This window comes from Phyllostomus discolor, chromosome 9 (genome assembly GCF_004126475.2).
Source record: "Phyllostomus discolor isolate MPI-MPIP mPhyDis1 chromosome 9, mPhyDis1.pri.v3, whole genome shotgun sequence".
Classification (NCBI taxonomy): domain Eukaryota; kingdom Metazoa; phylum Chordata; class Mammalia; order Chiroptera; family Phyllostomidae; genus Phyllostomus; species Phyllostomus discolor.
In genome coordinates, this window is record NC_040911.2 from 40,754,442 (window position 1) to 40,777,122 (window position 22,681).

The 22,681-nt window shown below is 39.9% G+C and overlaps 1 long non-coding RNA gene across 1 annotated transcript; it reads left to right on the forward strand.

Annotated features, from left to right (window-relative positions):
• Positions 1 to 1,431: 1,431 nt before the first annotated feature.
• Positions 1,432 to 15,208, forward strand: LOC118496890. Its single transcript, XR_004899452.1, has 3 exons — positions 1,432 to 1,516; positions 11,916 to 11,919; positions 15,198 to 15,208. It is a non-coding gene; the product is annotated as an uncharacterized LOC118496890 (long non-coding RNA).
• The last annotated feature ends 7,473 nt before the right edge of the window (positions 15,209 to 22,681 follow it).

Below are 22,681 nucleotides of genomic sequence, written 5' to 3' on the forward strand. Positions count from 1 at the left end.
TGGTCTTCACAGAACTCATCAACAAAGGTGGGGCCAGGTTTTGTGGAACTCAGAGCTTGTACCTCTTTAGGGGGACCCATTTAAAGGGAAGAATACAAAAAACATTAGGGGGCAGACTTTGGAACGCAGTCTGAAACTTCAGCTTCCTCAGCCCACTGGTAAATGTACCACTCTATCACAGTTTAGGTGATGGCCTCTTTAGGGCAGAGGCTGTGTTAATGCTTGTCATTGACACCCTTGGGATAGCACAGTGCCTGGCACTTAGTAGGGGCTCAATAACTATTTGTTGAAAGAAAGAATATATCTATGCAGATTAAGAAAGAGGTACAGACTAGTTTTCTCTTTACCAGTCTGAGAAGACCCCAACTGCAATAACTTCAGTTTGACCTTTGTCCTGTGTATGGAAGGCTTGGGGAGATCTCTTTTGTCCAGAGCCCGCCTTCTCCCTTGGGTGGTTCCCCTGAAACCTGTACACTCTGTACTAGTATAATTACCCAGTTCTCTTGTTTTCCCCTGGAGCCTGGACCAGTAAGCAAGAAAGATCTACTCATCCTAGCTTTATGAGCCCTACTGTGAGTATTTGGTTTGTTTGCTGGAATGATGTTGATACATTTTCCATTTATTTGGAAGCTTCTTTGCTCTTTCCTCTCAAATCGTTCTATTTGTTCTTGATCTGTAGCTCAGAGTCATGCTTATTTTAGCTATGCTTATTCATAAACAAGGTGGTAAAAGCTGGTTATGTCAATTGGTTAAGCTTGGTTTTCTCCTTAAAGTCTTTGACTATGATATGGTTTGATGTTAATGTTCACTGAATGATTTAAAATGGTGGACTCCATTTTTGTCAGCATGGTGAACTTCCTCCTTTTCCTTTATTTTTTCTTCTTTTTTCTCTTTTTTTCCCTCCCTTCCTTCCTTCCTTCCTTCCTTCCTTCCTTCCTTCCTTCCTTCCTTCCTTCCTTCCTTCCTTCCTTCCTTCCTTCTTTTAGTTTAACAACCTCTATACATAAAATAGATGGCTTAAGATTTTTGAGTGGAAAGGAATTTATATGTTATGAGTCTGCTACACATTTTCTGGAAATCCTTTAACTGAGCCTTTTAAGACCTCTGTAGAAAATAAGATAAAAATGATTCAAGGACACTAGCAATTTTATTTGGGAATTAAACTACCTACTAAGTCAGCAAATCCAGAATTGAAAATTGGGGCCAATTCTTCTTTTGTACACATTCAAATTCATACTGGGAAAGAGAAGCCTAATGTACTAGGAGACATGATGCAAACAGAATGTGGTGGTATGCTTTAACGTTAAGGTGGGCATGGCTGAAGGCCTGGGAAGTTTGTGGAATGGTAAGATTTTTGATGGTAATTTGAGTAGAAATGAGAAAAATAACAATAGGTAATGCATAAGGTTAGACTGGAAATTATGAACTTGTATTAACACCAACTACTTGACTTTTCTGAGCAGCTTTATGGGAATAATGGACATAGTGGGTTTACCTAAGATGACTTGTAAGACTGGTTGAATTAAGCAATGAAGCGCTTTTAAATAAAGCCAACCATTTTTTCCCCCTAAAGTGGCTACAGTGTTCATAATCATTACTAATTAACACTGCAACAAACCTTAATAATTCTCTTTTCATTTACCTTATATTGTTTCCGTCAGTTTCAAGATACACCACAGTAATTACTGTAAAGATCCAATAGAGTCATGGGATTGAACCAGGAGCGCCCTTGCCCCACCTTTTATGGGAACACCAGTGGTGCTGTAGAAACCAAGTCAATTTTGTTTAGGTTAATCAAGATGTCTTATTTGTAAAAGAATCTTCTTTTTTTTTAAAAAAAAACCTGTATTTTTATTGATTATGCTATTACAGCTGTCCCATTTTCCCTCTTCACTCCCCACCACACTGTACACCGCCTCCAGCCCACATTCCCCTCTTTAGTTTATGTCCATGTGTCATACTTATAAGTTCTTTAGATTCTACATTTCCCATACTATTCTTACCCTCCCCCATCTATTTTCTACCTACCATCTATGCTACTTACACTCAGTGCCTTTTCTCCCTCTCTCCTCCTCCCACTTCCCTGTTGCTAACCCTCCATGCGATCTTCATTTCTGTGGTTCTGTTCCTGTTTTAGTTGTTTGCTTAGTTTGTTCTTGTTTTTGTTTTGGGTGTGGATGTTAATAATTGTGAGTTTTACTGTACATGTTTTTTATCTTCTTTTTCTTAGATAAGTCCCTTTAACATTTCCTATAATAAGGGTTGGTGATGATGAACTCCTTTAACTTGACCTTATCTGAGAAGCACTTTCTCTGTTCTTCCATTCTAAATAAAAGCTTTGCTGGATGGAGTAATCTTGGAGGTAGGTTCTTGCCTTTCATGACTTAGAATACTTCTTTCCAGCCCCTTCTTGCCTGTAAGGTCTCTTTTGAAAAATCAGCTGACAGTCTGATGGGAACTCCTTTGTAGGTTACTGTCTCCTTATCTCTTGCTGCTTCTAGGATTCTCTCTTTCATTTTAATCTTGGGAAATGTAATTATGATGTGTCTTGGTGTGTTCCTCCTTGGGTCCAACTTCTTTGGGACTCTGAGCTTCCTGGACTTCCTGGAAGTCTATTTCCTTTGCCAGATTGGGGAAGTTCTCCTTTATTATTTGTTCAAATAAGTTTTCCACTTGTTGCTCTTCCCCTTCTTCTTCTGGTATCCCTATAATTCGAGTATTGGAACATTTTAAGATGTCCTGGAGGTTCCTAAGCTTCTCCTCATTTGTTTGGATTCTTGCTTCTTCATTCTGTTCTGGTTGAACGTTTCTTTCTTCCTTCTGGTCCACTCCATTGATTTGAGTCCCAGTTTCCTTCCCATCACTGTTGGTTCCCTTTACATTTTCCTTTATTTCACTTTTCATAGCCTTCATTTTTTTCCTCTAATTTGAGACCATACTCAGCCAATTCTGTGGGCATCCTGATTACCAGTGGTTTGAACTGTGCATCTGATAGGTTGGCTATCTCTTCATCACTTAGTTATAGTTTTTCTGGAGCTTTCATCTGTTCTTTCATTTGGACCTTTTTTTTTTTCTCGGCATGCCTGTTATGTAGTAAAGGGTGGAGCCTTAGGTGTTCACTAGGGCAGGGCATCCCACATCACTGCACTGCAATGGTGGGGGGGAGGTCAGAGAGGGAACAATGCTGCCTGCTCCACTCCCTGCTGGGTTTTAGTCACTTCCCTGGCTACCCGCAATCAAATTGGGCCTTTCAAGTGCTGATTCCTGCTTGGGTGGGTTTGTGCATGTTCTAGGAACCTGTGGGTCTCTCCAACAAACTCTCCTGTGAGGCTGAGAGTTTCTCTCCCTGCTGCAACCCCCACAGGTGTTTTCAGTCAGAGGCTTTGAGGCTTTATTTCCCTGCGTTGGAACCCTGGGTTGTGTGGTTTATGTCGCTCCCCAGTTGTTTCTCCACTCTGCCAGCTGCAGGCTTGGGCACCCTGTCCTCCAGCCACTGCCTTGCCTCGAGTCCTCTCTGCATAGCTGCCTGCCTCCACCCATCTTACACGTCTGGATGAATGTTTCTTCTTTGACTTCTTGGTTGTTAGATTTCTATACATGTAGATTTTCTGTCAGTTCTGGTTGTTTTTTGTTTTAAAATTTGTTGTTGTCTTTCTTTTGGTTGTGTGAGGAGGCACAATGTGTCTACTTATGCCTCCATCTTGGCTGGAAGAGTTTTCTATTATTTTTTAAAATAGATTTTCAATACTTTGTTTTCTCTTCATCCAGCACCCTCATGATGCAAATGTTGGTAAACTTGAAGTTGTTCCAGAGGCTCCTTAAAGTATCCTTATTTTTTTGGATTCTTTTTAGTTTTTGCTGCTCTGATCGGGGGTTTTCTGCTTTCTTATTTTTCAAATAATGGATTTGATCCTCTGATTTATCTACTGCACTATTGATTTCTCATAATATATTCTGCATCTCAGTTATTGTGTTCTTTGTTTCTGATTAGTCTTTTTTTTTCTGTTTCCATATTTATGTTTCCTATCTCTTTTTAAAATTCTAAGTTCCTCTACTCCTCCCCTAAGTTTATTGAGCAATTTTTAGCTTCTATGTATTTATTTTATCTTTTTTACATCAATTTTACAGTTGACATACATTATTATATTAGTTTCAGGTGTACACTTCAGTGATTTGACATTACATAACTTAATAACTGATCACCCCAATAAATATTGCACCCATCTGATACCAGACATAGTTACAACTGTTATTGACTATATTTCCTATGCTGTACTTCACATCCCTTCACCTTTTTTTTGCCCATCTTCTCAATCCTATGCCCATCTGGAAACTGTCAAAACATTCTTTTTATGATTTTGTTTCTATTCTGCTTGTTCATTTGTTTTCATTTTTAGATTCAATTATTTATAGATATGTATTTATTGTCATTTTATTGTTCATAGTTTTGGTATTTTTTCTCCTTTTTCTTCAAGAAGATGCTTTAATATTTCTTATTATACTGGTTTAGTGATGAATTTTAGGTCCTCTGGGAAGTTCTTTATTTGTCCTCTGATTCTAAATGATAACTTTGCTGGGAAGAGCAATCTTGGTTGTAGTTCTATACTTGTCATATCTTTGAATATTTCCTACCAATCCCCTCTGGCTTCTAATGTTTCTTTTGAGTAATCAGCCCACAGTCTTATGGGAGCTCTCTTGTGTGTAACTAACTACTTTTCTCTTGCTTCTTTTAAGATTCTCTCTTTGTCTTTAAACTTTGGCATTTTAATTATGGTGTTTCTTGGTGTGTGCGTTTTTGGGTTCATGTCACTGGCACTCTCTCTGCTTCCGGGACTTGTGTGAGTATTTCCTTAACTAATTTAGGGATGTTTGCTGTAATTACTTTTTCTTTTTGTGTGTGTGTGTGTGTGTATGTATATATATATATATTGTTTCTTTTTTTTTTATTTCAATCATTGTTCAAGTACAGTTTTCTCCTCCCTACTCCCGTTCCAGCCCCTCCACCCAACCCTCCCCCCTTCCCCCCATTACCCCCCACCCTTAGTTTTTGTCCATGTGTCCTCCAAATTTGTTCCTGTAATCCCTACCCATTCCCCCCTGAAATTCCCTCTTCTCTCCCCTCTGGCCACTGTCAGACTATCCCCTATTTCAGTGTCTTTGGTTATATTTTGCTAGTTTTTTGTTTTGTTTTGTTTTGTTGTTTAGATTCCTGTTAAAGGTGATATCATGTGGTATTTGTCTTTCACTGCCTGGCTTGTTTCACTTAGCATAATGCTTTCCAGCTCCATCCATGCTGTTGCAAAGGGTATGAGCTCCTTCTTTCTTTCTGCTGTATAGAATTCCATTGTGTAAATGTACCATAGTTTTTTGATCCATTCATTTACTGATGGGCATCTAGGTTGCTTCCAGCACCTAGCTATTGTAAATTGTGCTGCTATGAACATCGGGGTGCAAAGGTTCTTTTGGATTGGTGTTTTAGTATTCTTAGGATAGAGTCCCAGCAATGGAATTGCTGGGTCAAAAGGCAGATCCATTTTTAGTTTTCTGAGGAAGTTCCAAACTGCTTTCCATAATGGTTGTACCAGTCTGCAGTCCCACCAACAGTGCACTAGGGACCCCGTTTCTCCACAACCTCTCCAACACTTGTTGTTTGTTGCTTTGTTTATGATGGCCATTCTGACTGGTGTGAAGTGGTATCTCATTGTGGTTTTAATCTGCATCTCTCTGATGGCTAGCGATATTGAACATCGCTTCATGTGTCTTTGGATTTTCTGTATGTCCTCCTTGGAGAATTGTCTGTTCAAGTCCTTTGCCCATTTTTTAATTGGGTTACTTGTCTTCTTAGAGTGGAGTCACGTAAGTTCTTTATATATTTTGGAGATTAAACCCTTGTCTGAGGTATCATTAGCAAATATGTTTTCCCATACAGTTGGTTCTCTTTTTATTTTGATACTGTTTTCCTTAGCTGTGCAAAAGCTTTTAATTTTGATGAGGTCCCATTTGTTTATTCTTTCCTTTATGTCCCTTGCTCTAGGAGACAAGTCAGTAAAAAAGTTTCTGCATGAAATATCTGAGATTTTCCTACCTACGTTCTCTTCTAGGACTTTAATGGTGTCACGCTTTATATTTAAGTCTTTTATCCACCTTGAATCTATTTTTGTATAAGGTGTAAGTTGGTGCTCGAGTTTCATTTTTTTGCACGTAGCTGTCCAGTTCTCCTAACACCATTTGTTGAAGAGGCTATTTTTATTCCATTTTATGTTGCTGCTTCCTTTGTCGAATATTAATTGACCGTAGAGGCTTGGGTTTATTTCTGGGCTCTCTGTTCTGTTCCATTGGTCCATGTGCCTGTTTTTATGCCAGTACCAGGCTGTTTTGATTACAGTGGCCTTGTAGTATAGTTTAATGTCAGGTATTGTGATTCCTCCTACTTTACTCTTCTTTCTCAAAATTGCAGCAGCTATTCGGGGTCGTTTATGGTTCCATATAAATTGTTGAAGTGTTTGTTCTATGTCTGTGAAATATGCCATTGGTACTTTAATCGGTATTGCATTGAATGTGTAGATTGCTTTTGGTAGTATGGACATTTTAATGATATTAATTCTTCCAATCCATGAACACGGTATATGTTTCCATTTGTTTGTGTCCTCCTTGATTTCTCTCCTCAGTGTTATGTAGTTTTCTGAATACAGGTCTTTTACCTCTTTGGTTAGGTTTATTCCTAGGTATTTTATTTTCCTTTTTGCTATTTCAAATGGGATTTTTTTCTTGATTTCTGCTTCTGCTGTTTCATTGTTGGTGTACAGAAATGCCTTTGATTTCTGGATATTGACTTTGTATCCCGCTGTTTTACCAAATTCATTTATTAGGTCAAGCAGTTTTTTGGTGGAGTCTATAGGATTTTCTATGTACACTATCATGTCATCTGCAAACAGTGACAGTTTTGTTTCCTCCTTTCCGATTTGGATTCCTTTTATTTCTTTTTCTTGTCTGATTGCTGTGGCTAGAACCTCCAGTACTATATTGAATAGAAGTGGTGAAAGTGGACATCCTTGTCTTGTTCCTGTTCTTAGTGGAAAAGATTTTAATTTTTGCCCATTGAGTATAATGTTGGCTGTAGGTTTCTCATATATGGCCTTTATTATGTTGAGGAATGCTCCCTCTATTCCCACTTTACTGAGTGTTTTATCATAAATGGGTGCTGTACCTTATCAAATGCTTTTTCTGCATCTATCGATATGATCATGTGGTTTTTGTCTTTGCTTTTGTTTATGTGATGTATTACATTTACTGATTTGCGTATATTGTACCATCCTTGCATACCTGGGATGAATCCAACTTGGTCATGGTGTATGATCTTCTTAATGTACTGTTGGATGCGGTTTGCCAGTATCTTGTTGAGGATTTTAGCGTCAATGTTCATCAGCGATATTGGCCTGTAGTTTTCTTTCTTTGTTGTGTCTTTATCTGGTTTTGGGATTAAGATGATGTTGGCCTCATAAAAAGAGTTTGGTAGTCTTCCATCTTTTTGGATTTTTTGAAATAGTCTGTGAAGGATAGGTGTTAGTTCTTCCTTAAATGCTTTGTAGAATTCTCCTGTGAAACCATCTGGTCCAGGGCTTTTGTGTGTTGGGAGTTTTTGGATTACTGCTTCGATTTCTTTTGCTGTTATTGGTTTGTTGAGGCTTTCTGCTTCCATTTTATTGAGTTTTGGAAGGTTATATTTTTCTAGAAATTTGTCCATTTCATCTAGGTTTTCAAATTTCTTGGCATACAGCTCTTTGTAGTAATTTGTTACAATCCTTTGTATTTCTGTGGTATCTGTTGTAATCTCTCCTCTTTCATTTCTGATTGTGTTTATTTGGGTTTTCTCTCTTTTTTTCTTGATGAGTCTGCTTAAAGGCTTGTCGATTTTGTTTATCTTTTGAAAGAACCAACTCTTGGATTCATTGATCTTTAGAATTGTGCTTTTAGTCTCTGTGTCATTTAATTCTGCTCTGATCTTGGTTATTTCCTTCCTTCTGCTTGCTCTGGGCTGTCTTTGTTGTTGTTCCTCGAGTTCTTGTAGACGTAGGGTTAGGTTGTTTGTTTGGAATGTTTCTAACTTTTTTAGGTGGGCCTGTATCGCTATGATCTTCCCTCTCAGGACTGCCTTGGCTGTGTCCCATAAGTTTTGGGTTGTTGTGAGTTCGTTTTCATTTGTTTCCAAAAACCGTTTGATTTCTTCCCTAATATCATTCTTGACCCATTCATTGTTTAATAGCATGCTGTTTAATCTCCATGAATTTGAGTGTTTTGGGTTTTTTTCCTTGTGGTTGGTTTCTAGTTTCAGTCCCTTGTGATCCGAGAAATTGCTTGGTATGATTTCAATTTTTTTGAAATTGTTGAGGCTTGTTTTGTGTCCTATCATGTGGTCAATCTTTGAAAATGTTCCATGTACATTTGAAAAAAATGTGTGTTTAGCTTCTTTGGGATGGAGGGTTCTGTAAATATCAGTAAAGCCCAGCTCGTCTAGGGTATTGTTCAATGCCACAATATCTTTGTTGATGTTTTGTTTGGAAGATCTGTCCATTTTTGATAGAGGGGTGTTAAAATCCCCCACAATAATTGTGTTGCTGTCCATATCTTTCTTGAAGTCCTCTAAGATTTTCTTTATGTATTTAGGTGCTCCTATGTTGGGTGCATATATATTTACTATGTTTATGTCTTCTTGGTGAATTCTTCCCTTGAGTATTATGAAATGACCTTGTGGGTCTCTCTTTATGGATCTTCTTTGGAAGTCTATTTTGTCAGATATGAGTATTGCTACCCCGGCTTTTTTCTCCTGTCCATTTGCTTGGAAAATTTGTTTCCAGCCCTTCACTTTCAACCTGTGCAGATCTTTTATCCTGAGGTGGGTCTCTTGTAGATAGCATATGTGTGGGTCATGTTTTCTTATCCAATCAGCTATTCTATGTCTTTTGATTGGAGCGTTTAGTCCATTTACGTTTAAGGTTATTATTGATAGGTACTTATTCATTGCCTTTTATGTACGTGTGATCCTCTCTCACTCTCTCTTTTCCTTTCTTTCCTTAAAGCAGTCCCTTCAGCATCTCTTGCAGAGTTGGTTTAGTGGAGGTGTATTCTTTTAGACTTCTTTTGTCTGAGAAGCTTCTTATTTGGCCTTCTATCTTAATTGAGAGCCTTGCTGGGTAAAGTAGTCGTGGTTGCAGGCCTCTGGTTCTCATTACTTGGATTATTTCTTGCCATTCTCTTCTGGCTTGGAGTGTTTCCATTGAGAAGTCAGCTGTTAGCCTTATTGGGGCCCCCTTGTATGTTACTTCCTTCTTCTCCCTTGCTGCCTTTAAGATTCTCTCTTTGTCTTGAAATTTTGCCATTTTAATTATGATGTGTCTTGAGGTGGGCCTCCTTGGGTTCCTCTTGATTGGGACTCTCTGTGTTTCCTGTATTTGTGTGACTTTTTGTCTCATCAAATTAGGGAAGTTTTCCATCATCACTTGTTCAACTAGGTTTTCTATCCCTTCTTCTTCTTCTCCTTCTGGTATCCCTATTATACGGATATTATTACGTTTCATATTGTCTTGCATTTCTCTTAATCCCTCTTCATTCTTTCTGAGCCTCTTTTCCCTTTCTTGCTCTTTCTGGGTGTTTTCTTCTATTTTGTCCTCTAGCTCGCTGATCCGATCTTCTGCTTCATCGATCCTGCTTTTCATTCCTTCTACTGTGTTCTTCATTTCAGAGATTGTATTCTTCATTTCCTCTTGGCCCTTGTTGAGAGTTTCTATTTCCTTTTTTATGCTGATGTAGTTTTCATTGAGTTCATTGTAGCTTCCCTGTAGTTTCTCGTAGCTCATTGTGAGCTCATTGAGCTTCCTGACAATCACTGCTTTGAATTCAATATCTGATAGTTGAATTGCCTCTGTTTCATTTAGCATTCTTTTTGAGGCTTCCTCCTTTCCTTTCATTTGGGGAGTATTTCTTTGTCTTCCCATTGTTTGTGAGACTCTTCTTGTTCACCTCAGCTTCTTATATTGATCTGTTCTGGCTCCCTCGGTTTATGGTGTGAACTTCTTTAGTAGAGTAGCAGTGAGTTTCAGTGGTACTATTTCCTTGACCCCCCAAGCTCGCTGGTCTTGGGCTGTTGTTTAAGTTGGCTTTGTGTTTGCCTTTGGGTTCTGATTGTTGTTGAGTCTTTCTTTGGTCGTTCCTTCCTGCCAGCTGGTTAAATGTGGGTCACTCTGTCCACCACCTTCTATATTTTGTTGTGCTGGTGAGGGCAGGTTGTGTTGAGGCTGGTTCTTCTGTGTGTACAAGGTTTAAAGAAATCTTGTTCAGTTGTTTGTATTGGGTACTGTCTCTACTGTTTAGTTGTATTTCCAGATAAGCCCTGGATTGAGGTTTGTGTGGTTACTACTCCCTCCTTCACCTTCTTCTGCTGTTATCTGTTAGTGGTTCCTTAGTTGTTGGGTTTCCTCTTCCAGTGGGTATCCTGGTGTTCACCTCCTCCACCTATTCTTTTTTGTCATCAGATGGAGGGGAGGGCAAAATGGTTTAAGACAGCAACCGAGAATTCTATGCTATTTACAGTAGTAGCAAGTAGGGAAGATATAGGAGATCCTTTCACTATGTATAGTGTTAACCGTGGTCTTCCACCCAGCTAGCTGATTTTTAGAAAGGATGGAAAGAAGATAAGACTCTTGTTGGGGGAGGAAGGATTGTGAGTTGGATCTATAAAGCAGAGAGGTTGTGGGCGGTCAGATTCTGGGGTAAGGTGAGAGTAAAGGGTAGTAAATAGGTGTAGTGTGTGAGAGAATAGAGTTAACCACTACAGTAATAGAGTTCAGGAAACTTTGAAATGGGCTACGATCTGGGGGGGGGGGGTGTTGTGAAGTAATTACACTTGCATGGAACAGCAGTTATTTACAATAATATTATGGCAACATTCATATGGCAGAGTCTATGAAATCTAGGTAATAAGGATATGGAGTACCGAACATTGAGTAGTATGCTTATAGGACACAGGTGAGTTAATGGACAGTAGATTAGTAATACGGTATAGAAAGAGATATCAGGGGAAAGCTGTCAGGTCATACAATAAAACCAGCCTAGCAAAGCAGGCTATACAAAAATAAGAGGGATATAAAAATATTGTTAAAAAAAAAAAGATGTAGGAACACTGGAAAAATAATAATAATACAAATTTGCAATAACTTGCAGGTTCTCTGTAATAGCAGAGTGACATTTATCTCACTGTCCCAGCTGTTGTGATGCCCCTTCTTTGGGTTCAACTTTGGTCTTTTCACCGTTCCAGGATTTTGTCTCACTTGTAGGTATTTAGGAAAAAATTTAAAAAAGAAAAAAAATAGAAAAGGCAGACGTAGGCAGGAAGAAGAGATAAAATTGGAGGACAGGAAGGAGGAAGGAATAAAACAAGAAATCAGGTAAGAGAGGAAAAAGAAATCAAAAGAGAATAAAAACAATAAAACTTAAAAAATTAAAAATTGTTAAAAAAATAGAATCAAATTAAAAAGTCTCTTGATTTCAAAGTGGCCAAACCGGTTTTTCTGCTCTTGCTGGCTGAGGCAGTCTGAAGGATGACTTGTTTGGCTTTTCTTCCTAGGCCCGTGGGGTTCGCACTGGCTCCGTGGCCTCCGCCCGGCGCGACCGGTGCGACCGGCGCGACCCTCGCTCCCCGCGCGACCCTCGCTCCCCGCGCTCCGGTGAGTGGGCGCGGCCCGTCTGCTGCCTGCGCGCTCACAGCTGGGGAGCAAACAGGCCAGAGCCACTGATCACTTCAGGAGAATTCCCCAAACAGTGTCTGTGTCCATTCACTCCTTCCTCTTGGGAAATTCCTCCCGAATGAGCCCGCCGCTCTCCAATGGCCCGGTTTCTCTCACCGCCAAAGCTCCAGCCAGAACGGTGACCCTGGGAGTCCCGTTCCGCAGCGCGACTCGGCTCTGGCGTTCACCGCCTCCAAAGCTGCTCGCCACCCGGTGTGCCCGCCAGCACCTGGACTCCTCCCAGAGCCGCCCAGACCTTGCTCGGCTGGGGAGGGAGCAGCCGACCTGGCTCTCTCCCACTAACCCTACGGCAAACCCAGCCGCGGCCCCCGGGCCTGGGGCTGCAGCCCCGGGACCACACGCCTGTCCCTGGAGCCTACCTTGATGCAGCGATCTGTTCTTTGTTCTTTCGGTTCTGCCACAATCCTTGGTCCTCCGTTCTCAAAAATGCTGAAATATGTTGGTTGCTTGCCTTTCCACTCCAAAGATCGGTCAGGACTCTCTCCCCTGAGCAGAGGAAAGCCAAATCTGCTCCTTCCTACTCCGACGCCATCTTAGATCCCCCTTGTAATTACTTTTTCAAATAGGTTTTCAATTTCTTGCCCTCTCTCTTTTCCTTCCAGCACCTCCATGATGTGAATGTTGGTTCACTTGAAATTATCCCAGAGGCTTCTTATACTATCCTCATTTTTTAAGATTCGTATTTTGTTTTCCAGTTTTAATTGGGTGGTTTTTGCTTCCTTATATTCCAAATTGCTGATTTGATTCTTGGCTTCATCCATTTTACTGTTGATTCCCTGTAAATTATTCTTATTTCAATTAGTATATTCTTTATTGCTGACTGGTTCTTTTTATGTTGTTGAGATTTTCACTAATTTCATTGAGCATCCTTACAACCAGTGTTTTTAACTCTGTATCTAGTAGATTGCTTGTCTCCATTTTGTTTAGTTCTTTTTTTGAGCATTGTTTTATTCTTTTATTTGGGCCATGTTTCTTTTTCTCCTCATTTTGGCAGGCTTCTGTGTTTGTTTCTATGTATTAAGTAGATCTACTATATCTGCCTAAGTGGCCTTATATTGTAGGTGTACTATTGGGCCCTGTGGTGCAGTTTCCTGGGTCACCCAAGCTAGGTGATCCAGGTCTAGCCCCTCACCATGTGTGTACACTATGTATACCCTCCTGTTGTCCTTGAGCTTTGATTGATATTGACATGTCAATGGGAAGGATTTACTCCCAGGCTGATTTTCTGTGAGGACTGGCCTTGACCACAGCAGAGGAAATGCTGTGGAGTGGCTGATGGCACACAGCAGGACTTGCTTCAATGGGGCTCTGTGGCCAGATGAGCCCACTCCTTGAGTGTCTTGCTTATGGAAGTGGTTGGGTGGTGTTTTAGCATGGTCTCAAGCTGTACACCAGGTGTGCTGGCTTTGGGGCCTCCTGGGAGGTCCAGATCAAGATAATTTTCTACCTGTGCCCTGCCTGATTGTACTTGGCATTAACTGTAAAGCGATCTACATATAGCTTCCACTTGTGCTGGGTTGAGGTACCCAGGAGTGGCCAAACTCTGAACTAAGGTTAACTTCTGCTAGTGCCAGGCCTGGGGCCATTTAACGAGAGTCATGGGGCATGCCAAGACCAGGTGCTTGTCTCCATGTGGCTTCTGCTGTATGTCCTGTAGTTCTGATGATTGCTTGAGCTTGTGAAACTTTGAGAGATTTTAGGGAAGTCTAAAGCATGAGCCAAGACAGGACCTTTGTATGGAAAAGCCACTGGAACTGGTTTGAGTGGGTCTGAAAGTTGGATGAAGCAATGTATCAGGAAATTGCCAGGGTAGGGTGTATCATGTTAGTCAGGTTATGGAAACAGCTATGGTGCCAACTCTCTGGCTCTGTGGAGGTTAGGGTTCAGCAAAGGAACAATGGCCTCTGCCAGCAGTTCTGTATGGGAGAAAGCTGCCCCTGAAGTGCTTGCCCTGAAGCTAGACAATTAAGTTCTTCTTATTTTTCTGGTGCTTTTTGAGCTGCTGCCCCAGCACTGGAGCTTAGAATGAATGAGTCCAAGTAAGTCCATTTGCAAACCCTTTATGAGGAATGCCTGTGATTCCAAAAGTCCTCCATCTCACTCAGCCATGATTTCTTCTGGTTTTCACAGCTAGAAGTTATGGGGTCTTTTTTTTTGGCACTGGAACCCTGAGTTGTGGGGCCTGGTGTGAGGTTGAGACCTCTTGCTTCTGAGAGGGGAACCTTCAATTTTTCGTTGCTACACATGGGAATGGGACAGATAGTTCTGCTTCTTTGCCCCTTCTATCAGTCTCCATGTGTCTTCTTCTGTATATCCTGTGGTTCTGAATGATTATTCTGTAGTTTATTTGAAATTTTGTTGTGGTTGTTGGAGGATGTGAGTACTGCAATTTCCTACTCTTCCATCTTGACCAACAATGTGTTTCTACTTTAAAAAGCTATTACATTCTGAGGTACCAGTAATAGTCTGCTTCTTTATTTGGGTGATGGGTCCATTGATAGGTTCTGTTTGTGACAATTTGTTGAACTGTTCACATTTCTTTAAGTATGCTATACTTTAATAAAAAGTAGAAAGCCTATTATCAAAATGTGCATGTTTGTATACAAAGCTTTTTATTTACTTCAGTTTTATAGGCATAGGCTACGATGTTTTTAAAGGCTCTTGCTAAATTGCTTTCAAAGTAGTATATGAGTTTATATTCCCATTATCAGCCATGTCTTATTACTTAAAAATACTTTGATAATATATAATCAAAACTGTTTTATTATTCTAATTTAGTTTTTTTCAGTGTCCATACATTTGAACATGGTGACTTTAGAAACTTCAATGATAAAAGTAACCTCTTTCTTTGTATATTTACAGCTACATATGTATATATTTATATGCAAACATAAAGTGCATATATACATATATGTCAGTATACAATTCATGTTATATATGTGCATATACTCATTGTGAAAAAACTGGAAATACAGAACAGTAGAAAGAAAAAAAATCAGTCTAGATGATCTCTAAATTCTGAATGCTATGTCTTTAATGTCAGTAATTTAATATATAAGGCCATGCAGCAAAAGTCATGGTAAAGGAGGCTGATATCAAAAGTCATTTCTAGTTAGAGCCACTTTATTTTTTTATTCTCATATAAAAGCTTAGGTACATTTTAATCTAATTGAGAGCCAATCTGAAATAGTTGTGGTCTGTAAGTTGTGTCTACTGCGAACAATTAAACTCTATGGATAAAGGTTTTCTTAGAATTTAAATATTCAAATGATGAATATTTCACTCTTAATTATATTTTACTTAGAAGGTTACAGTTAATTTGTAATTTTGAGCATCTTAGTAAGCCTTGCTTGTTTTGGCACATTCTGGATTTTGTTTAAGAAATATTTCATTTAGGAACAAGCAAAATGGAAAGTCTGATGACTCTAATTCAGAAGCGGTGGCTTCCCAAAAGGTGCATCTTGTTCCAAAATGTGTCACTGCATTTTCACTCTTCAACTGTAATAGTCCTCCATCATTTATAATGAAGGATAAATGCCTATTGCTACTCTCAAATTCTCAGAGAATACTAAAGCTTGTGTGTCAAGCCTTGTTAAGATGGAAACATTTCTCACTGAAATGTTTGATTTCTAACCATGGGTTTAAAGCAAGTACTTGGGCCAGTTAACACTAGCTTCTTAGGTTGGTTCCCCAGAAGCAGACTCTGAGAACAGGATTCTCAGAAATTGGTTTATTTATTAGGAAGTATCCCCTGGTAGGGGGTTTGGAAGTGTGATTTGCAAGGGGAAGAGGCCAAGTGAGGGTGTAGTATGAGGGGGAGCACTCACATTATGAAGGGGAGCACTCCTTTGAGTTGTCTCCCATCAGGTAGCAGAGAAGCAGAATTTTATCCTCTGCACCTGTCAGTCATGCATGGGTTTAGGCTGTCCACATAGGGCTTCAGTTTGGGTTCAGGCCACTGGAATGCAAGCCACTTGAAGAGAGACACAGGTGCTTGCAGTTGGGAGTGAATGTATAGTAGGAGGGAGTGAGCATGAAATGGTGAGGGGATCCAAGGACATGTGAGTGGGTCATTGACAGAAGCCCCTAGAAGAAAACAGGCAAGGGAAAGGAGCTGGGTCCATTCAGCCAGAGGAGGAAGTCATGGTCTTCCATTTGAGCTGACAGTCCATGGCTTTAGTTCTATAATCTCTAGAAGCCACCATTTCTCACTGCCATTGCAGGCAACACTTTTAGGTGTGGCTGGGAGAAAAATGATGACAGTACCAACATAGTTGAGAAAACTAGGTTCTTAAAAACACTTATCATGACTAGTACAAGGGCCAACCTGTTGGTTCAATGATGACTAGTGGGTTATGACTCAGTGAGTGGCCTGCTCAGCATCCCCCACTTCCTGCACCATGAGGGACCTAAGTGAATTTTAAGATTAGATTTTTTTTGGTGACTATGGGAATCTGTTCAAGCATTTTTTTTTCTAGTGAAAAGTAGGGGTAAACCCACCTTCAAAAAGATATTGAGATTACTAGATCTAATAACTGTACAGAGGATATAGCATACAACAGGACTTAAGAAGTATTGAATGGGATCTGGTGTAAAATATTAGATTGACCAAAAGCTCATTTAGCTTTTTCTGTACAATGGCTTTAGTTGTCTTTAACTTCATTTGAGACAATTTTGTTAGATTGTATTGTGACAGCTGTCATATCAGCATGCATTTAAAAATACTTATTGAAATTGGTGAATTTTTGTGCAGACACTTTAATATTGAGGGTGAAAAAAGATACACTCCATTTTTGGTATATTATGATTTATTACTTCAATAAAGGTAAAAATGCAACTGGAATGCAAAAAAAAGATGTATGTAATGTATGGAGAAGGTGCTGTGACTGATTGAACTTGTCAAAAGTGGTTTGCAAAGTTTCTTGGTACTACTGACATTTTGGGCAAATAATTCTTTGCTGTGGGGCTGTCTTATATATTGGAAGATGTTTAGCAGCACCTCTGGCCTCTACAAACTAGAAGTCAATAGTGGGAGATAGCCAACATACTCAAATTATCTAAATCAATAAAGTTATTGGTGAAAATGAAAAATGGGTTGTTTATTTTATGGAAAAAGCCATATGGGCTTTTTGGTCCACTCAATACAACTACTGTGAGGGTGGCTGGAAGAGAAGCTTTATTATTTTCTCTTAGAGTTATAACCAGGGGTTCAGGCTCTACAAAGGGTTCTTGGCTTTGTCTCCAACAAGCCTTTACTATGGTCATACACATGTCTGAGCCCATGTAGAACTACAGGCCTTGTGTGTCTTGGCTACTGTTGAGGCTTGACAGAGGGTTCCCTGTAAGCCCCACTTGATGCCTTCCATGAAGTAGAAGAATTGAATTAAATGTGTTGTCTCTTAGCCACATGGCTTAGATCCAGGAAAGAATCAGGTTTCTGGAGGGACTTCCATTAACCACTTAATAGGCATAGGAGCCAGTAATACTGGAAGAATAGTGCCATCAACAAGTAAGTATTTCTCAAGTAGGTCGAAACGTATTTGTTTCCTTATTCTTCCAGTCCATTCAGAGCAGATGCCTGTTGTCATGGTAACAGAAACAAGAGCAAGTAAGAGTTTTTGAGTGCCCAAGATGATTTTGTACATGAAGAAGGGTGAAGTTGAACTGAAATGTGGACTTAAAATGAAATATCATTTTCATCCATTTCTCTGTAGAGGGCAGGTCTCATGATTGTGTTTCAATTTATTCCCCCCCAAATAAGGATATTCAGACAATATTTGAGTACGAAAGAAAAGAAAGGGAGATAGAGAGAAAAGAGGTTCTTCAATTGTCCCCTTTTTCCTTTCCAAAGGATTTTATCTGTAGTATGAAGCAAGGTCCTATGAAGGGGAGTACTCATTAGAGTTGTTTCCCTTCAGGTTGCAGAGAAGCAGGATTTTATCCTCTCCACCTGTCGGTCTTGCATGAGTTTAGGCTGTCCCCAGGGAGCATCAATTCAGTTCAGGGCAAGCCCCTGGCAATGCTAATGTTCAAGACATGCTTCTGGAAGACCCAAAGACACATGAAACAATGTTCAATATTGCTAGCTATCAGAGAGATGCAAATTAAAACCACAATGAGATACCACTTCACACCAGTCAGAATGGCCATCATAAACAAAGCAACAAACAACAAGTGTTGGAGAGGTTGTGGAGAAAAGGGGACCCTAGTGTACTGTTGGTGGGACTGCAGACTGGTACACCCACTTTGGAAAACAGTATGGAACTTCCTCAGAAAACTAAAAATGGATCTGTCTTTTGACCCTGCAATTCCTCTCCTGGGACTATATCCTAAGAACATTAAAACACCAATACAAAAGAGCCTTTGCACCCCGATGTTCATAGCAGCACAATTTACAATAGCTAAGTGTTGGAAGCAACCTAGATGCCCATCAGTAAATGAGTAGATCAAGAAACTATGGTACATTTACACAATGGAATTCTATGCAGCAGAAAGAAAGAAGGAGCTCCTACCCTTTGCAACAGCATGGATGGAGCTGGAAAGCATTATGCTAAGTGAAACAAGCCAGTCAGTGAAAGACAAGTATCATATTAACTCACCTTTAACAGGGACCTAAACAACAAAACAAAGAAACAAGCAAAATATAACCAAAGTCACTGAAATAGGGGACAGACTGGCAGTGACCAGAGGGGAGAGAAGAGGGAATTTCAGGGGAGAATGGGAAGGGTTTACAGGAACAAGTTTAAAGAACACATGGTCAAAAGCTAGGGGGAGGGTGGTAATGGGAGGGAAGTAAGGAGGGTTGGGTAGGTGGGCTGGATTGGGAGTAAAAGGGAGAAAACTGTACTTGAACAATGATTAAAATAAAACTTAAAAAAAAGACATACTTCTGGAAACATTTTGCTTTTTTATTGGGTTTACGAACTGTAACCCAAATACATAACAGTTTTGAGGAAATTTATAACTCTCTTCCCATCTCTCTATTTGCAAAACACATGGGTTTGGTTCTAGTTTTTTAAACATAGATTTGATTTAACTAAACAAACAAGGGTGAATTTGGTTTGGAGTTTAGTGAGGAACAATGAATTTTACTAATTTTTCTGTCTGACCCAAATTGTGCTCCTTCAGCTCGGAACCTCTTTTCCTCTGCGTCAGCCCTGACATTCATATCTGTATACCTCCTCAGTTTTGTTCTTTTTGTCTCTTTCGTTTCAAAGTGCAGCAGATACTCACAGCATACTCTTAGCACCAGGGTACACAGTGCATGCCCCATGGCCCGACTTCCTACTATTCCCTTGGGAATCTCCATGACTTAGCTATACTTCCTTCATCCCTTCATGGTGCATAGCATGCCTGATTCCAGGGTACCCTAACTCTAGAGTATCTTTCCTTCTTTGTGTGTGTGTTGAAAGTCATCAGCTACCACAGAGTAAATCTTTATGTTTGACCCAATAGATAATTATAACTAGAAATCTGAGGTATGAGGCCTGAGGCCTGGGTGGGCAAAGGTGAGGATGAGAGGATATAGGAAAGAGAGGAGACAGAGACTAAGAGAGGATTGTGATGCTGAGGGCAGTGGAGTAAGTGGCAGAGAGATGACCCTTCCCCTTTTTTCCTCCATTATCTCCTCTTCCCCTCTGGTTACTGTCAGTTTGTTCTTAATTTCAGTGTCTCTGGTTATATGTTGCTTGCTTGTTTGTTTTGTTGATTATGTTTCACATATAGGTGAGCTCATATGGTATTTGTCTTTCACTGCTTGGATCATTTCACTTAGCATAATGCTCTCTACATCCATCCATGCTGTTGCAAAGGGTAGGATCTCCTTTCTTTCCGCTCTGCAGTATTCCATTGTGTAAATGTACCATAGTTTCTTGATCTGCTCATTTACTGATGGGCATTTAGGTTGCTTCCAACACTTGGCTATTGTAAATTGTGCTGCTATGAATGTTGGGGTGCATAAGTTCTTTTGAATTGTTTTTTCAGGATTCTTAGGGTATAGTTCCAGCAATGGAACTGCCAGGTCAAAAGGAAGTTCAATTTTTAGTTTTCTGAGGAAATTCCATACTGTTTTCCACAGTGGCTGCACCAGTCTGTATTCCCACCAACAGTGCACTAGGCAGTGCACTCCACAACCTCTCCAGCACTTGTTTGTTGCTTTGTTTATGATGGCCATTCTGACTGGTGTGAAGTGGTATCTCATTGTGGTTTTAATTTACATCTCTCTGATGGCTAGTGATTCTGAGCAAATTTTTATATGTCTTTGTGGCCTTTCTATGCCTCCTTGGAGAAATGTCTGTTTGAGTCCTTTACCCATTTTTTAATTGGGTTGTTTGTCTTCCTGGAGTGCAGTTGTGTGAGTTCTTTATACATTTTGGAAATCAAACCCTTGTCTGAGGTATCATTGGCAAATATGTTTTCCCATATGGTTGGTTCTCTTTTCATTTTAATGCTGCTTTTTTTTTAGCCTTGTAGAAGCTTTTTATTTTGATGAGATCCCAATTGTTTATTCTTTCCTTTATGTCCCTTGCTCTAGGAGACATATTGGTGAAAATATTGCTGCATAGAATATCTGAAATTTTCCTGCCTATGTTCTCTTCTAGGACTTTTATGGCATCATGACTTATATTTAAGTCTTTTATCCATCTTGGGTTTATTTTTGTGTATGGTGTAAATTGGTGATCAAGTTTTATTTTTTTTTTCATGCAGCTGTCCAGATCTCCCAACATCATTTGTTGAAGAGGCTATTTTAACTCAATTTCATGCTTCTGTCGCCTTTGTTGAATATTAATTGACCATAGAGACTTGGGTTTATTTCCAGGCTCTCTATTCTGTTCCATTGGTCTAATGTGTCTGTTCTTATGCCAGTACCAGGGTGTTTTGATTATAGTGGCCTTGTAATACAGTTTGATATCTGGTATTGTGATCCCTCCTACTTTGTTCTTCTATCTCAAAATTGCTATGGTTACTCAGGGTTGTTTATGGTTCCATATAAATTTTTGAAATGTTTATATCTGTGAAATATGCCATTGGTACTTTAATAGGTATTGCATTGAATCTATAAATTTTTTAAAATAATTTTTTAAAAAATATTTTATTTATTTAATTTTAGAGAGGGAAGGGAGGGAGATAGACAGAGAGAGAAACATCAATGTGTGGTTGCTGGGGGTTATGGCCTGCAACCCAGGAATGTACCCTGGCTGGAAATCGAACCTGGGACACTTTGGTTCCCAGCCCATGCTCAATCCACTGAGCTACGCCAGCCAGGGCTGAATCTATAAATTGCTTTGGGTAGTATGGACACTTTGGTGATGTTAATTCTTCCAGTCCATAAACATGATACATGCTTCCATTTGTTATAACAGGTTTTAAAAACAGTATTTATTGCCCATGTTCCTGGTTACAAAATTAGTACATGTGCATAGTAATAATTGTAGTCACAATTGTTTTTATTGAGCGGTTGTTCTATGTCAGGTAGTGTACTTCAAGCTTAACATGTATTCTCTCATTTAGTCTTTATTTATTTATTTTTATTTTATTTTATTTTAAAAAAAGATTTTATTTATTTATTTCTAGAGAGAGAAGGGAGGGAGAAAGAGAGAGAGAGAAACATCAATGTGTGGTTGCTGGGGGCTGTGGCCTGCGACCCAGGCATGTGCCCTGAATGGGAATCGAACCTGGGACACTTTGGTTTGCAGTCCGTTCTCAATCCACTGAGCTACGCCAACCAGAGCTTCATTTAGTCTTTACAACAATTTGATGAGGTAGTTCCTTTTATTACCTCCATTTTACAGGCATTAAAACTTAAACAAAAAAATAATAAAACACATAGAAAAAATCACCTGCAATTCCACCCTCCAAAATTAACCAATATACTGATGCATGTTTTTCTAGTAATTTTGGAAAACAGCTTTGAATGTGCAATTCTTGGCCTCCTTGATGGTCTATGCTGGAGTATGGTAACATTGGGAGAGCAAGCTCTGTTCCTTGGTCTGAGGCCAGCCCCCTCTCTCCCATCTCTGGTTGTATCCTGCTTGCACTTGTATGGGTCTCCCTTCCTACATCCTCTGCCCCCAGGCTGAGGAGTGAGCACTCTAGGTGTGGTCTTCCTCTCTGGGAGGGACCCTGGGAAGCTCTGTTTTACAGGTTCTTGAAGTAAGTTTGAGGTTGTTTGACTTGGGAACCCTGGTGTAGCCACACAGAAACTTCATTTCTTCAATGTGCCCTTTTCTCCTTTCTTTCCCTTTTATTCAAACTGGTCTCCTCCAGCACCCTGACTAACTCACTTCCCTTTACCTTGCACATCTACTCCCTTAATCATTAAGTCCTTAGGATGATTGGGTTCTAGTCTGCATCAAATAATCTTAGGAACAAAGCTTTGAGTCTATTGACCACAGAGATGGAATTTCAATCAAACTGAAGAAACACTTAGGCCTCAGTTGTGTTTTAGCTCCAGACCTAGAAAAGTGTTGAAACCAGAGGAAATGATGCCACAGCTGTATCAGGACCATCAACTACCCCCTACCCTAGCACCACCAATCAGTGGAGACCACAATTCTGACCATGACCCTAACTCCCCTAGTTACTATGTTTAATGAGTTTTCCCCTATATAATCCAATCCCTAGAAGCCACGGGTAGAGCAAGGTGGGGTAGGGTTGGGGGCAGTTCTGGGAATTCATTCACCTGTGACTCTGGGTGTGGAACCACTCACTTCCTCAATTAATAAACCTGTACTTTCTTTGTTGCAATCTCCTGTTCATGTCTTAATGGGCTTTGATGCATGCAGGAAAATGGCCCTCTTTAGTCTGGTAACACTGGAGCCCTAAATACTCAGAGTGTGGTCTAGGAGAGGGGGTGTGTGCTTTGGGTGTGCACATCCCTT